Here is a 16,964-nt window from a genome sequence, read left to right as displayed (position 1 = left end):
AAATGTACGGTAGTGGCAGTAACCTATACTATTTTTGCCAGTGTCTGACTATGCACAGGGTGAGACAAGATGTTGCCTAGACTCTCCCCTGGGTCTTGCTGCGCTGGGGAGAGAGGGTGCTTCCACTGAGGGAAACGGTGCCTTGCTCATGCACAGAGGCAGCTGGCTGAGCTAGAGGCTGGATGTCCCTTTGATGGCAGACTTATGTTGTTTCCACCTGCTCCCTTTTCTAGCAAAATTAACAGAATTCAGGTTGCATTTGGACAATTGGAACAATATAGAGCACAAGGTACAGGAAGCTATTTTTAAAACCTTGCGTTAAAATCATTACGATGATCAGCATGGCCCTCAGTAGCGGTGTTCCACATAGAACTGCAACTACTCTGAGCCATTTCCCAAAGCAGTAGAATGGGTTCCCAGAATGTGATTCCATTCCCCACTCTGTCCCTCTCCCTCCCCAAAGGCATTTTCGTGGGTAGTTGTGCCCCAGGATGCCATAAGACACTCTCTGATTTTGACTTTCATTGTTCTTCTGACATGCACTGTCTGTCCATATTTTTGAGACATTTCCTTTTCTCTTGCATACAATTTGTGTTATGCCCACATCTGGGATTTCAATGAGGGTGGTTGCTCTAGGGCAGCGTGTGTTGGCAATGCCACCAGGAGGGGCTGCCTGGCGCAGAGCCGAGAGGAACACCTGGTATCACCAGGGTCCCAGAACTGTAAATCCACACCCTGCCTTTGCCAGGACCCGCTGTGTACATTTGGAGGATGAGTTTAATTTCTTTGGCTTTGAATTTTTTCAACCTCACCAGGAGCTGAAACCAAGAAATCTCTACTATCTCATTTCTCTATAATTTTAAGATAATCAAAATTATCTTCACTGTTTATTGACCTTTACAGGCTTAGGATTTTTTATTTTAACCAAAATCAATAGGAGGTTAAGAAATTCACAGTTCTCACCAAACTCCAAGTAGAGAAAGTTATGTCTTGAGACCATTGGGCTGGGCGTGAGTCTGGAGGCCTGACCTGGGCGAGCCCATGTCCTCCTGGCCAGTGGCCGGTCAGCTGCATCCGCGCAGAGACGAGGAAAGAAGAGGCAGCTCTGGTACCTAAGAGCATGGCAGCCCAAGTTCATCGTAAATAAAGGGTTTCCACGAGGATAAAAAATCTCTCACTTTCTGACACACAGGCAGTTCAGTGAGTGAAATCCTTGCTAATCAAAACCCCATTAATGTGAAAAAGAAATTAAAAAAGAAAGCAGAGAAGAGAAATGAAGATGATTCAAATAGTACAAAATAGAGAAAATAATGAAGCTGATTAAAGTGAGTTTGTGCCACGAGAGTTTGTTGGTTTTTATCTGTATCAAGCAAAGATTTTATTATGCCCCTGTGTGTGCATGCCAGTGTCATGGTCACTGCACAGAATTCTTGCCTCCCAAGGACTTACCCTGCTGCTCCTGGAAAGTCACCTAGAGACAAGAATATGCTTCTGCTTGCAGCGGGAACTCTGCTGATGCTTCCCAGTTCAATCAGTTTCTCTGCTGGAGCCAGAGTTATCTCTTATTGACTCAGTAACAATTAACTTTTTAACATAAGCATAGCCTTCAACCACAAATATGCCACAGTTTCAACATGTGATGTTTCAGCCCTTGAGTACTTGTTAACTAGGGACTTTTATCTTGCCAGGCCTCCCAAGAGCTTAACAATTCAGTGCATAACAAATATCAGAAAATTTATTACTGTGCATTTGGCTTTTGTGGATGGCAAATAAAGAATGGGTCATGGGAATGACACGTCTCAGGGTAAGTTACATCTGGAAACCACCATTAACAACCATTTATTTTAATACTTTCTAATCATAAAATTAATATATTCTCATTATAAGAATATTGGAAAAACTGGAAAACTAGAAAGGAGAAAAACAATCACAGTTCCCTTATCCAATGGCAGAGACTATTATATTTCAGTATTTTCACCCCAGCATTTGCTTTTGTGCAATTATACTTCCTCCTCACTGTCCCCCCCCTTTGCCTAGTTATTGTTAGGCATTGTTACTTATTCTATGTGTGTTACCCAGATAAAGTTGGGTCACTTTGTCCTGCTCTTTGTGACTTTGATGAAATCAACTCAAAACTTCTCTTCCTACATCCTATGGGAAGTTCAAGGACCTCCTCAGGATTTCTGGCTTGGACTTCTCACTTCTACTGAAATGTCAGTTTCAACTTTTTGTCTTGTGAATGTTTTTTAATCTTTCACACTACTTTGATCCAAGTGAGGGACTAGACGCCTCTCCGCAGTTCTCTTTGTGTGTGAACATCTGTCTCCTCGTTCCTCTGTAGAGCAGGAACAGTGTGATTTTGGGAATTGACTCCAGATCCAGCCTAAGCCAGTCAGATAATTCCATTTCTCTGCTAGGAATTATTTTAGGAACCCAGGTGTAAGCCAATCAGTGTGTGGCATTTCCCTGGTGACAGTTCTTAGTTCAGGGACAAGTACATACACTAAATGATTCCAATCAGAATGAAGAGGGGAGTTTCATTTCACAGTTAGATAAGAGACTTTCTCTCCCACTTGTCGTGACTATTGTCTCAGTTGGCAGCTCCCTGCATCTGTAAGAATAAAGCTCTCCAAAGGAGAGGACAGAGTGCAAAATCGCAAAGCCCAAACTTCTGCATCTCCACTTCCGTGAGCCAACAAAATCCTTATCGTTTAAGCCCTATTGAGACAAACTTTCTGTTACTTGCTGCCAAAAGCATATTAACTCTTAGGTCATCTTTCCTTTCCTGTCCCCACCCCCAGCAATATTCACACAAGTTAGCTAGGTACTAGAAATTTTCTCGAGCTGGGGGTTTATATCTCAGAAACATGAAGCACAAAATTTGACATTGAATATTGGATATAACACTTTTCTGTAGTCATTTCTGTCCACATTTTTGGTTATTTCCTAAGATGGAAGTCAGTTGATGATTTTAAGCGATTTTTGCTTCAAAGCGCCCGCTGACGACAGCGTGGAGAGGAGATGCCAGGGGTGTTGCGGGATGGGATCCGGACATGGAGAAGCTGCATATGGGAAAGCCCTGCCTGGCAACAGTCCTGGAGACAAGACGCAGAGGGAGCAGTGAGCCTGTAGGTGCGTGTGGCTCAGAGTCTCCAGGGTCCACAAGCTCCGAGTGGCTGTGTCTGTCCACAGGGAAAGGAGCTGGGGGAGATGGTTTGATTTCATGTTGCAGCCTTACTATATTCCAGATACCACAAGAAGCTTGGGGACACAATATTGCAGGTTTATGGTCGCCCCTGCTCTGGAGAGGTTCATGGCTGAGGTGAGCGGCAGACACCCAGCAGAGCAAGGGCAGAGCTGAGCCATCAGGTGTGTGATCTCCGGGCCTCCCAGGCCCCCTCAGTCTCAGCCAGGGGTCAGCAGCCGCCCGTGTGTTAAAACCCCTTTGGCCCTGGTGTCACGTGGGATTTTTCTGAGTCCTGTTCGCTCTGCTTAAGATCCACATTTATCCAGGGTTACAATCATTCCGAGATGAGTCAGAGCCACCCCCGATGCCCCACCCCTGCTTGTCTGCAGTAGGTCCGGGTAGACATCTGCTGTGTTGTCACTTTCCTGCTTAAAGCCCTTTGGTGACGCCCTTCCTCTCCCTCATCCTACACAACCATGTGAGGTAAAGTCAGTGGGTTCAAGTGCTTTGTGTGGCTCCTCCCTGACCCTGAAATTCTGCAGACCCAGACCCCACCCCTCTCTCAGCTTCCCCCTCCTGTGACCTCTCAGGCCAACCCCTGCCCTCCCTGGTTCTCCCCAGGGCACTCGCCACCTCGGGCAGGCCCTTGACTCTCGTGCTGGAGGAAGTGACCTGCACCTGTCTGGTGACCCTCTGTGTTTCTTTTGCACAAATCATATCCCACTGGCTGTGTTCGCTGTGTCGTGTTTACGTGCTTGAGCTATTCTTTCAGGCAACAAATATCTTTTTTATCTGCCCCTGTGAATGTGCGCTGGGGCTGGGTGGGGGACAGAAACAGAGAGTAAGGGAGGGATAACTAGAACGCCTGTGAGGGAGAAGAATGTGACACACAGCAGGGGACAGAGCCCGTGGACTTGGAGAAACAATGGAGTGAAGGAGAGACCCAGTGTGAGAAGCAGGAGAAAAGAAAACGGAGAAAAGGGAGCTGTCCAGAGAGGAAGGGCGGGGAATAGGGAGAGGGGTGCGGCGGCCAGAAGCAGAAGTCGTCCAGCTCCGGGGAGATGCTGCAGACTGAGAGTGGGGGTTAAAGAGTGACAGGAGCAGAGGGGGGCCCAGAGCAGGCAAGGAGCTCAGCAGGCTGAGGGAGGCCGAGTTCAGGGGACGGCAGAGCAAGGGAAGAGGGACCGGGACAGGGAAAGCACAGGGGGACAGAGACAGGGAAGAGAGAGGCAGAAACACACGGAGTTAGCGGACAATTCAAACTTGGGAAGAAGGGATGACAGGAAGTGGGACAGACGCTGCAACAGACCGGGGGCCGGACATCCTGTAGGAGAAAGAGAACGATGAGCAGACGTGGGGAGTGGGAAAACACAGAAATGGAGAAAGAGGGAGCGAAGGAGAGAGAGACATATAAGGAGAGAAAAAGAAAAAGAAACAAACTGGACAACGTACACTCGGACTTCAGCAAGGTTCAGATAAGGCCTGAGAGACCAGATCCCCAGGGGTGAGGAGTTCACATCTTTGCAGGGCGCTGAGCAGACACTGTTTCACCGTGAAGCTCTGGGGACATCACTCAGGCACTGAGATGTGTGCCATCCAGTCCGTGGGCATGGGGACAGGAAGGACCCTACACCGAGCTTCTCTTTCACCCCAACTACTGAAGAGGGGCTTGGGCTGTGTATCCCTGGTCTGGGGAGTGACTGTCTCCAACACTGGAAACAATAATTGATGATGCGTGGAGCTCACTGTGGGAAGGACTGGTTTAGTCCTACCTACCCTCTGTCCTGCTAGGGGCCTCCAGCACTTCTCTCCTGAGCTGCACCCCGACTGATAGGAAAGGTGCTCCTGGGCATGTTTTAGAGGCCAGAAAACAGAGGCTGGAGACTAAAAACTTTACCCACAGTGACGCGGATTATCAGTGGGAGAGTGAGATTCTGAAACAAGATCTATTGAGCTCTCAAATGTATGCCTTTTCCAGTAGATTCCTACTGCTGCCCAGTTATACGGTAAAGAGGGGTAAATAAAATGTGAAGCTGGATAAGAAGAGAACCTCAAAAGCAATTTGAGAAGTGAGAATAGAATAAGTAAGGAAAGATGAAGCTTGGACCAGATGGGTCTCTGACTAAGGATTTGTGTCAGAAGGGAACAGAAGCCACTTTATGTCTGTTACTCGGAAAGGGACTTAATACAGGGAATTACACGCTCACACAATCGTTAGGAGGTTTGGAGGGGTGAGTACCAGCCCAGGGTTTCAGGAATGACTCTCAGCACTTCACAGAATGGACTCATTTTTAGGCAGCCATTGGAGCCAGAACTTTAATCCCCAAATCAGGAGTTTGCTGCCACCTCCCAAACTACCCCTCAACTCCTCAAAGTGGGAGAATTAACACTGGAACACACGGTCTTAAAGCTGCTTCCGCTTCAACTGCCTCTCAAATCCCAGGAACTTAGAGAGTACTAGCTGCAGGGGACTCCAGGCAATGCAGATTTTAGTCTTCCAGACTCTCCTGTACGGGAAGACCCTCCAGAAGGATGTAGCCAGCCAGTCAGCCCCACCCACCACCGGCGGTCCCAGGTACTCGTGTAAACAGATGAGAACATTTGTATTTATTCCAGAGGCAAAACCTGCTGACTATCTGCCATGTTCTCTCTCAAATTCTTCCTTTTTGTGCCATTTTAAAGTTATTCTGCTTATATAGGGGAGAAACCTGCTCTTCTGTTCCTCAAGTGCTTTCCTTGGAAATTAAGAACCTTATTTTATAGCAAAAAAGCTATGTCCTGGGCTTGAAGTCTGGTCCAAGGTCTTGGGGAACAGGGAAGAATCAGGGTTGGTGAGACCCTAGACAGCCGGACCCTGCTGAGCCCTAGCGCAGGTGGGCTGTGGCCACGGGAGACGCCATCAGGCCAAGAGGAAGCTCCAGCATCTGCACTTAGGTCTTGGAGGTTGTTCCTGTAAGACCTTTACACAGGTTTCTGGCCTCTCCTCTTCACTCCACATTTTGCCAGGATCGCTGGAGGAGAAATGACTTCCATTCCATGTTCCATGAAGTGACTTTGTCACAAGCAACTCCTGCCAGCCCTCCTCCCCATCTCCAATGCCCCCAGGGCTCGTAGGACCAAGGTCCCCCATGGCCTGCCTATCTGTAGTGTCAATCCTATTGTACAAACAATTGACAAACATAGGACATTTTATCTGACCCCATTTCCTTATTTCCTGTAGTATAAGAAAATTGAAGTCAAGTGTGGGGAGCGGTCTAGGCCTCTTAGTGTACCCGCCCAGGACATGCGTAGTCAGGCCCTCCACCTATCCCTGTGGGACACTCCTGTGGGACACACCTATCCGGGGCTATAAAAGCAGCTTGCATTTCCTGTTCGAGGTCTCTCGCCATGTAACTGTTGTAGATGCCTCATTAAACTACTGCTGGAAGAACTCCAACTGGTCGTGTCGTACTTGCTGGCAACTGCGGCGCGACAAGTGGTGCCGAGACCCGGGAACTCTCGCACCAGGCGGAGACGACCTCATTAGAGGTGAGTTCAGAACCGCAGTAGTAGAGGTAGAGTTGGACCCCCAACTTTGAGCGTGCTTCACTATGGGAAATTCCCCGAGCGCCCAGCTGCTCCGTGCTCTACAGGAGCTTTTGGCTGCACGAGAGTTGAAAATCCCGGAGCGTGTCTTACGGCATTTTATGCAGGAAGTAGATCGTGTGGCACCATGGTTTCTCCACTCGGGCTCTTTCACCGTTCCGAGCTGGGATAAATTAGAGAAGGACCTTCGCTGTGCCCATGCTACTGGGCCCCTTCGAGAGTGCGTCCTTCCTATTTGGGCATTGGTGCGCACCTGTCTAGAGGACTCTCCTTGTAGTATTCAAGTGCAGCAGGGGCAGCAGGCTCTGAGTGACTATCAAGATAGTATGTCAGAAAGGGGTAAGGGTGGTCCGGACCGGCCGGGGCGTTCGAGAACCCGGTCGGAAGAAAAGCGGGGAGCCGCCTGCAAGGGAGGGCGCTCAGGAAGGCGACGGGGACGCCCGTTGCCCGGCCCGTTATCTAGGGAGGACGTGGCTTGTAAAATGGCCGCCCTCCGTCTGTCTTCGTCTTCTTCTTCTTCTTCCTCTTCTTTGTCCCGCTCTTCTTCCTCGTCTCGCGAGAGGGAGGCGGAGCTTTCTCCGGCCGATAAGGCGGACTTGGAGGAGGCGGCGGCGGCGGCGTATGAGGCGGAGCGTTATCGCCCGCCTCCGTATGCCTCCGCCCCTCCCCCACCAGTTGATGGCGGGGGAGGTACATCTTTCATGTCCGACCGGGTTCGGAGAAAAGTCAGCCAGTGTTTTCCTGTATTTGAGGATGCCAACCAACAACGGCACCATGAGCCACTCGGCTACAAGCTACTGAAGGACCTGGCCCAGGCAGTGCAGGCTTACGGTTGCAATGCCGCTTATACTAGGGGCCTGCTAGATCGTTTGGCTGCCCACGCTATGACTCCTAGTGATTGGGCCAGCACTGTGCGGGCTTGTTTATCCACCGGGCAGTATTTAGATTGGAAATCCCTTTACCAGGAGGCTTGTGTTAACCAAGCCCGTGTTAATGCTCAACAGGGTCAACCCGCTTGGAACGCTGATATGCTATTGGGTTTGGGTCAGTGGCAGAACAATCAAACCTGTTTCCCCGTACAAGTATATGCTCAGATTAACCAATTGGCCATAAAAGCTTGGCAGCAGCTGCCTAATCGGGGACAGGTTGCAGGTAACTTAACCAAAGTGGTTCAGGGACCTACAGAGCCTTTTTCTGATTTCGTGGCTCGTATGGTGGAATGTGCGGCCCGCATTTTCGGGGATGCTGACACGGCGATGCCCCTGGTAGAACAACTAGTGTTTGAGCAGTGCACTGAAGCCTGCCGCAATGCCATCGTTCCTTGGAAGAACAAGGGCCTTACCGCTTGGCTTAAAGCTTGCCGGGAGATCGGGGGCCCACTGACCTCTGCAGGACTGGCAGCCGCTATCGTGGCTGCCCGGGAGAGTGCCAATGTGACCTGCTATAACTGCGGTCAACAAGGGCACATACGGCGACAGTGCCGGGCTTCTTCGCGCCCGCGACCCCGGCCTTCCCGTGCGGTGCCGGAAATCTGCTCGCGCTGTGGCAAGGGGCGTCATTTGGCCTCTGAATGTCGATCCGTCAAGGATTTTCGGGGGCGGCCCCTGGACCCTGCAGGGAGTGCCCCCGCTGGAGGTGCTCGGCCTAAGGTCTTTAATGTGCCAAAAAACGGGAGGGAGAGCCCTCGACCCCAGGGCCCGCAAATGTATGGGGCCTTCCATCAGTCCCCGGCGACGCCAGCACTGATGCCTCAGCTGCAATCGCCGTCACTAACGCCCCAAGGGAGGTCCGGCGAGCCACTTCGGGTTCCGCAGGATTGGACCTCCGTGCCACCACCCTCACAGTATTGACCCCTGAAATGGGGTGTCTGCCAATTCCTGCGGATTTTAAGGGACCCTTGCCCCCAGACTCTGTGGGTCTAGTGATTGGTCGCTCTTCCTCAACCTTGCGGGGCTTGCTTATCCATCCAGGAGTTATAGATTCTGATTTTACAGGTACAGTACAGATATTGGCGACGGCTCCCAGAGGGGTCGTTTCCATTTGCCCAGGGGATCGGATTGCTCAGTTGCTCTTGCTCCCGAGCCTCCATGCACGATTTCCCGCTGCCCCCCGTACACGGGGGACAGCGGGTTTTGGCAGTTCTGAGGTCAATGCTGCATATCTGTCCCTTCATATGGGTGAGAGACCTATGCTCCCCCTTATAATACAAGGAAAGTCTTTTTCAGGTTTGTTGGACACGGGAGCCGACTCCAGTGTCATGTCATCTAAGTGGTGGCCATCCGCATGGCCCACTGTCCCTTCCACCCAGACACTTCAGGGTCTTGGCTATGCTGCCGCCCCTGATCTAAGTGCTGCTCATCTTCACTGGAAGGACTCTGAAGGCAATCAGGGCACATTTCGCCCTTATGTGATGCCTCTCCTTGTTAACCTCTGGGGCAGAGATGTTTTGAGTCAAATGGCCCTTCGTCTCACTAATGAGTATTTGCCACAAAGTCAACATATGATGCGAGAGATGGGCTATGTTCCTGGAAGGGGACTGGGGTCTCGGCTGCAAGGCAGAACCGAACCCGTTGAGCCTCAGCCTCACCCCCCTTGGCATGGTCTGGGTTTTTCGTAGGGGCCACTGAGGAGCAACCGATACCCATCCCATGGCTTACGGAGAAGCCGGTTTGGGTGCCTCAGTGGCCCCTCTCCACTCCCAAACTCTCCGCTGCACGTGAGCTAGTTGCTGAGCAGCTTCGGTTGGGACACTTGGAACCCTCTCGCTCCCCTTGGAACACTCCTATTTTTGTTATTCAGAAAAAATCAGGCAAGTGGCGACTGTTGCACGATCTTCGTGCAGTCAACGAACAAATGCAGATCATGGGTCCGGTGCAGCGCGGTCTCCCTCTTCTCTCCACCTTGCCCCGATTTTGGCATCTCCTTATTGTAGATATTAAGGATTGTTTTTTCTCTATCCCGCTGCACCCCGATGATAGAGAACGTTTCGCCTTCACTGTTCCTTCCCCAAATCATGAAGAGCCTGACTCTCGCTATCACTGGAGAGTCTTACCTCAGGGGATGGCCAACAGCCCAACCATGTGTCAACTGTATGTGGCAGCAGCTGTAGCTCCCGTGTGCCACACCTTTCCTTCGATTAGGATTCTACATTACATGGATGATCTTCTTCTTTGTCATTCCGACGCTTCATATCTTCACCGTGCTTATGCCACTTTCTGTGCTCATTTCTCTTCCTACGGGCTGCACTTAGTACCCGAAAAGGTTCAGGAAGGTGAAATAGGGGAGTTTTTGGGGGCCCATATAGGCCCCTTGTCCATTCGTCCTCAAAATATTACTATTCGGGTAGATGGTCTTCACACCCTAAATGATTTCCAAAAGTTACTAGGTGACATCAGTTGGCTTCACCCTTATCTTCGCCTGTCCACAGCACAGCTGAGCCCTTTGTTCCGGGTGCTGGAGGGTGATTCAGACATATTGTCCCCTCGCGTTCTGACTCCTGACGCACGACAGGCCCTTCGGCTGGTCGAGGAGGCGATACAGCACGCCCAGTTGGTTCGGATCCAGCCTGATCAGCCTTTTTCTCTTTGCCTTTTGCCCTCTTTGGAGACACCTACTGCAGTTCTTTGGCAGGAGGGCCCTCTGCTCTGGATTCACGCGCATACCTCTCCGCGACGGGCCATTGAGCACTATCCTACCGCGGTTGCTGATCTCGCGTTGTGTGCGCTTAAACTCTCCTTAACTCATTTTGGGGCCCATCCTTCTGTTCTCCATTGCCCCTATACTAGAGCTCAAGTACAGATTCTCTGTGCCTCGGTAGACAGTTGGGCAGTCCTTCGATGCTCTTTTTCTGGTGTTATAGACAATCATTTCCCCAAGCACCCTCTTCTTCAGTTTGCTCTGCGACATCAGATTATCTTCCCCCGTGTCACGTCTTCTGACCCTCTTCCCAATGCTACTACAGTTTATACTGATGGGTCCTCTAATAGTACGGGTAGTTATGTTGTCAATGGCCAGGCCTTCACCGCTTCTTTTCCTTACTCTTCCCCTCAGCATGTGGAATGTGCCATCGTTGAGTTGGTCCTCCATACTTTCCCAGGACCACTCAACATTGTCTCTGATTCTGTCTATGTCGTTCAGGCTGTTCGGTTGTTAGAAGTGTCTCATGCCTTGAACCCACGGAGCACAGTATTCTCTTTATTCTGTGCTGTCCGGTCAGCCACCCACTCGCGCAGTGCGAGGTTCTTTATCACTCATATTCGGGCCCACTCGCTCTTGCCTGGACCTATGGCTGCCGGCAATGCCCTGGCGGATCGGGCCACGAAAGTATGTTGGCTTGCTTCTCCTTTGGAAAGTGCCCGCAACTTCCATTCGTTATACCATGTCCCAGCTTGTACTTTACGCCTTAAATTTGGTCTCCCCCGCGCCTCTGCGTGGGAAGTGGTCCTCCAGTGTGCGGACTGTGCACCTTTCCGCTCACAACCTTCCGTGGGCGTCAACCCGCGGGGCCTTTGGCCTCTCCAGGTGTGGCAGATGGACGTCACTCACATTCCCATGTTTGGTAAGTTGTCTTATGTTCATGTGTCCGTAGACACCTGTTATGGGGTTATCCACGCCACTCCTTTAGCTGGAGAGCGCGCCTGTCATGTCGTCACGCACTGTTTAGAAGCATGGGCTGCCTGGGGCAAGCCTGAGGTCCTTAAGACTGATAACGGCCCGGCCTATACTTCCCCGGCCTTTCAACAATTTTGCCGCCGTCTCGGCGTTACCCATCGCACTGGCTTGCCCTATAACCCCCAGGCCCAGGGCATTGTAGAACGCGCCCATGGCACAATCAAAGTCTACTTACAAAAACAAAAGGGGGAGGCTGGGGCTTTGGGCGGTGGTACGTCTCCCAAATCTGCCCTATCTCTTACTCTATATACTTTAAATTTTTTACTGCTGGATGACCGTGGTCGCTCGGTGGCAGATTGCCATGTGGATCCTGGCCCCCCCCTTTCCGAGCGGGTGATGTGGAAAGATGTACTTTGTAATCAATGGAAAGGACCAGATCTGATTCTCAGCAGATCTAGGGGAGCTGTTTGTGTTTTTCCACAGGACGCCCCGGACCCTATCTGGGTTCCGACACGCCTCACGCGACGCCTCAGTCATCCTGCTGCTTCCTCGCCGGCTCCTGACGACGATGCTGTTGTGGCGGATTCTGCTTCGACCTTTTACCACCAATGCCTCTTTGGGTCTTCCCTACCTCCCGTGGTCCAATGAGTCTGGGGAGGTTCCGGGCAATGATTCTTACACCCTTGCAGGGTCCCTATGCTTCACTACCCTTACAACGGATGCGGCTGCCAGGGCTGTGTATCACTTCAGTCCCGTATAACAACCTCTCTCGCGCAGCTAATCTATTACAGGGAACTTGGTCCTCCAATTTCTCTAGGCTAGCTGCTCAGCTTCAAGTGGAAATTACCCATATTAATTCTACCCGGTTAGATCCTATGTTCACTGATGGCCTCCTCCCAACCTTTCTATCTCTTCTCCGCAGTGTTCGGGAGTGGGCCGGTCTCGGGTCCCTGGGCCTGCTGGGATGCCTTGGTTTGGGCCTCCTGTTCTGGGGACTCATGCGTGTTTGACGGCAACAACAGAGGGATCGGGCGGTCATGGCTCAAGCCTTTGCTGCCCTTCATGAGGGCTCCCCTCCTGGAGTGTGGATAAGCATGTTACATACGGACGGCAACTACCGCTCTTCCCCTTGACAGCATGGCGTGGCCCTTGCACCCCGAGGGCTTGTCCCCATTGCACCGGGAAGGGCGCGCGACCCCTGTTTTGTGGTCAGCCCTTGCACCTTCATGAGCTCTCGCTCATTGCACTGAAGAGTGGTGACCATACGCCCCTTGGTGAACTGTGACCCTAGATCCGGACTGGGGCTTCCGTTCACCATGAGGCAAAAACAAAAGGGGGAGCTGTGGGGAGCGGTCTAGGCCTCTTAGTGTACCCGCCCAGGACATGCGTAGTCAGGCCCTCCACCTATCCCTGTGGGACACGCCTGTGGGACACACCTATCCGGGGCTATAAAAGCAGCTTGCATTTCCTGTTCGAGGTCTCTCGCCATGTAACTGTTGTAGATGCCTCATTAAACTACTGCTGGAAGAACTCCAACTGGTCGTGTCGTACTTGCTGGCAACTGCGGCGCGACAGTCAAGGCTAGTTTCTGCATAGACAGGATGAACTTTAGTCAGGTGGATTTTGTGAGGCTCCATCTCACGAGGCTAAGCTTTCACTGGACACTGCTTCACAGAGGCCCTGAGCAGGGGAGAATGCATTTACTGGGATGGAGGGAGCATACGTTTGCAAACCCTAAAGGTTTGTAACCTATTAGGCTGTGGTTGTGCTGAGAATAAAACACAGCTTCAGTTCCATATAGAGCTGGCAAAACATTCAGGAAGCACAGTTTTCCAAGGGCAGAACTAATTATGCAACTGCGGTGCAGCTCAGTTCAAGCATCCTGTGGTCATGGAGAAATGGACCGTCAGAAGCAGAACATTTTGTGACGGTTGGGGGTTGACAGCAGAGTGGGCAGCTAGCAGGAGGTGGGTCGTGACCCTTTAGCACAATCTGCTGAACAGGTTACATGAGCAACAACAAAGAGAGTCTCCACTGGCCTGTTAATCATGAGATGATTCTGGCTAGACTTGTATCTGCAGATACTTTCGAGAGGGATATGGGAGCTGGGAGATCGTGACTCCAAAAGTTTACAGGAGCAGAAGACTGTGCCTGTGTGATCCATAGATGGGGTGTGCAGGACGCAGCCGACGATGGGCAGAGCTGTCAAAGGGAGGAGAGGTGCAGAGTCACCGAATGATAGGCCACCTACAGCCTGTGACTTTGTCAACAAGATTAAAACTATGAAACTGTTTTGCATTGAAATTGCTCACTTTCAGACTGGTTTGGGTTTAACTGTAAAGGATAAACCTTGTTCCTACTATTTCGTGCATCAGAGATTTAGTTAGAGTCTAAATACCTTTGCTAGTACAGTCTCCCCAAAGGGACACAGTGTAAGAATGGTCAGAGGTCAGACAGAAAAGTCTCAAACTCATGGCTCTGCTACTTAATTGCCGTAGAACTAGGACAGGTTACTCAACTTCTCTAGGCTATAGTTTCCTCAATGAAAAAAAAAAATCCTTCCTTAAAGGACAACTGTGAGAATAAGACAAAGTAAGGAAACAGAGAGGAGTTCTAGATAAGAAAATCTCTCCTGCTAATAGTTGCTATGGTTACCAGACTTCTGAAAACCCGCCAGATACTGGGAATTCAGAGGCCCAGGGCTGGCTAAGGTATGGGATCACGAGTTCAGCTCAACATAGTTTTAGAGTTCTAGCCAGGCGTGGGATATAGTCAACAGGTGAAGTTCTACTGCTTTGGCTGAGACTCTATGAGCTCTTTGGTAAGGAGCTCAAGGGATGAATTCTGGAGCAGGGGGTACCTCCTTTTCTCCACATTGCTTCCTTCTGGGGTCTCTCTCTCTCTTTCTCTCTGTCTCCTTCCCCCCCCCTCTCTCTCCCCACATACATATAGGTCTTTCCTTTGCTTGTTAACAGTACAGTTGACCCTTGAACAATGCTAGGGTTAGGGGCACCAACACCCCCCCAACACAGTCAGAAATTCACGTGTAACTTTTGACACCCCCAAAACAACTGATAGCCTACTGTTAACTAGAAGCCTTACTGATAACATAGGTGATTAACTATTTTGTATGTTATATGTATTATATACCGTATTCTTACAATTAAGTAAGCTAGAGAAAAGAAAATATTATTAATAAAATCATAAGGAGGAGAAAATATGTTTAGTACTCATTCAGTGGGAGTGGATCATCATAAGGTCTGCATCCTCATGGCTTCACACTGAGCAGGCTGAGGAGGAGGAAGAGGAGGGTGAATCTTGCTGTCTTCAGCGGTGGAAGAAAATCTGCATGTGAATGGTTCCTTGCAGTTCAGACTTGTGTTGTTTACAGGTCAACTATAATCCAATCAAATCCTACCATCTTTATTCCCTTCCAGGTGTACCAGGCGCCATCACCGTGTGAACTTGTATTTGAGCGTGGTGTGTATGGGGGACCTGTCCTCGCTGTGTCAGTTCTCCAGGAAGTACACAGCGAGATGGGGTAAAGAGAATGGAAGGTTTGTGGTGGGAGTGACGTGTGGGGAAGATAAAGGGGAGACAGTAGTCTGGACCGCAAGTGGTGACACATTTGCGACACTCTTTATCAATCCAAGGGGAAGCTCCAGAGCCAAGCTGCCCTTCAAGGAAGCCCTATGGTGGGCAGGGGTAGCCAGGCCTGAGTACTCTGCCCTGCTCGGTGACTGGCTGGGGCTGCCTGGAAGAGCGTGGCCTGGGCTCGCATGGCTGCCCAGCAGCTGTCCGCTCCCTGAGCTCATCCCACTGCACCGCACGCTCCTCCCCAGAGAGAGACAGGGCGCCCCTGACTGAGTAAGTCTTAGACCTGAGAGCTCCACGTGCTCACAGCTCGGTAGTGAAGACCATGACTGTGTCCCAGCCTCTAGCATGTGCTCCGCAGTGTTTAAAATGATTATCTTTTAGCCTCAAGACAACTTCAGAGATAATTTTTATTTTCTACAGTTGAAAGGTGAGAAAACATAAGAGGTTAAGTTACTTCTTCCAAGTTCAACCAAAGGCTAGAAATAGCAGAGCCAGGGGATTTGAAAGTATGCAATGAAACAATCGTCCATGTAGAGTAGAAACTTGTCTTATGTTCTTACAAAAATAGAGGGCACGCATTCAGCTTACCTAGAGAATGTAGGGATTTTACCCCGGTCACAGTGTCGGGGGAGCAGGTAGGAAGAGAAAGGGGAGACAGGCTTTTGGACTAATCACGTGAATATGTGACGGAGGTCAGGACAACATCTGGCTGTAGAAGGACAGCTCATGGCCGCTGCCTCCAGAATGTTGACCTGAACAGTCCAACTCATACTAACATTCAGAAAGTAAGCACAGAGGAAAAGTATATGATTGAGAGGGAGTGAGAGCAATTGCTCTAAAAGAAAAAAGATGGACTACATTTTGAAATAAAACTGGTAAAATTATTGTCTGCAGAGTTAACAGTAATAAATAAGATGACAAGGGTTAGAGCCCAAAACTTTAAAAACAACTTTGAGTGTCAGAAAATATCTTTTCCAGATGCCTTATTTAATATGAATTTGCTGATCAGTTCAATTATCTTATGCAGTCAGTTGGGGTGTATTTCTATGGATAATGAAGATGAAAACAGTGAGTTTCCGTACATCAGCCAGGATCCGCCCCACCAGACTCGTGGGGCACATTGCAGCCTCTGCCTCCATTCCCCATCCAGGTGGACAGGCCCAATTCTACCTCCAGGATCTGCCCCACAGGACTCATGGGCACATTGCAGCCTCTGCCTCCATTCCCTGTCCAGGTGGACAGGCCCAATTCTACCTCTGGGTTAGTTGGGCTTGCACTTGGGTTTCAAAAAGTGATAAAAATTTATAGTTCACTTTGAATTTGATAAGATTCCAAGCAGTGTCCTCAGAATTCCATTTCATTAACCTGGCCAAAGACTTTCATTCTCAACAGTCCTTATCAAACCAGGAACTGAAAGGCCAGCCCTTTTTCTTACATTTACAAAGCAAACAGAACCCATTTCAGTTTATCGACAAGAGATGGGAAAGGAAGTTTCTCAGGAAGTTCAAGGTGGAATTTTGATAGATACTTAGAGTGCAAAGGGTGATCATTAAAATTTTAATCTCTTCACATGATTTCATACAGCTTTTCATACACACCCAATACTGAGAACCCATAGACACCACGATCTCTTTCTTCCCAGTGGAAGGTATTTGTTTAAACATCCTTCCCAGAAGAGCTGGGTTGCTGGACTGGCTGGGGCTGCCTGGGAAGAGCATGGCCTGGGCTCGCGTGGCTGCCCGGCAGCTGTCTGCTCCCTGAGCTCGTCCCGCTGCACCGCACGCTCCTCCCCAGAGGGAGACAGGGTCACCCCTGACAGTGCTGAGACCCCAGGGAAAGAGGGACAATTCGACAATGGACGAGCTGAGCAGTGCTTCTCAGCACCTTGGAACTCAAGGTTGATTTGAAAGGTGGCTTCCAAACTGGGGTTGTCTTGCAATATTTGTGACATACTTATGCTAAAAAAAATTGGTTGTCTGTCTGA

The sequence above is a fragment of the Eulemur rufifrons genome, chromosome 30, assembly GCF_041146395.1.
Source record: "Eulemur rufifrons isolate Redbay chromosome 30, OSU_ERuf_1, whole genome shotgun sequence".
In the NCBI taxonomy this organism is placed as follows: Eukaryota; Metazoa; Chordata; class Mammalia; order Primates; family Lemuridae; genus Eulemur; species Eulemur rufifrons.
Note: the sequence above shows the minus strand (reverse complement) of the source record.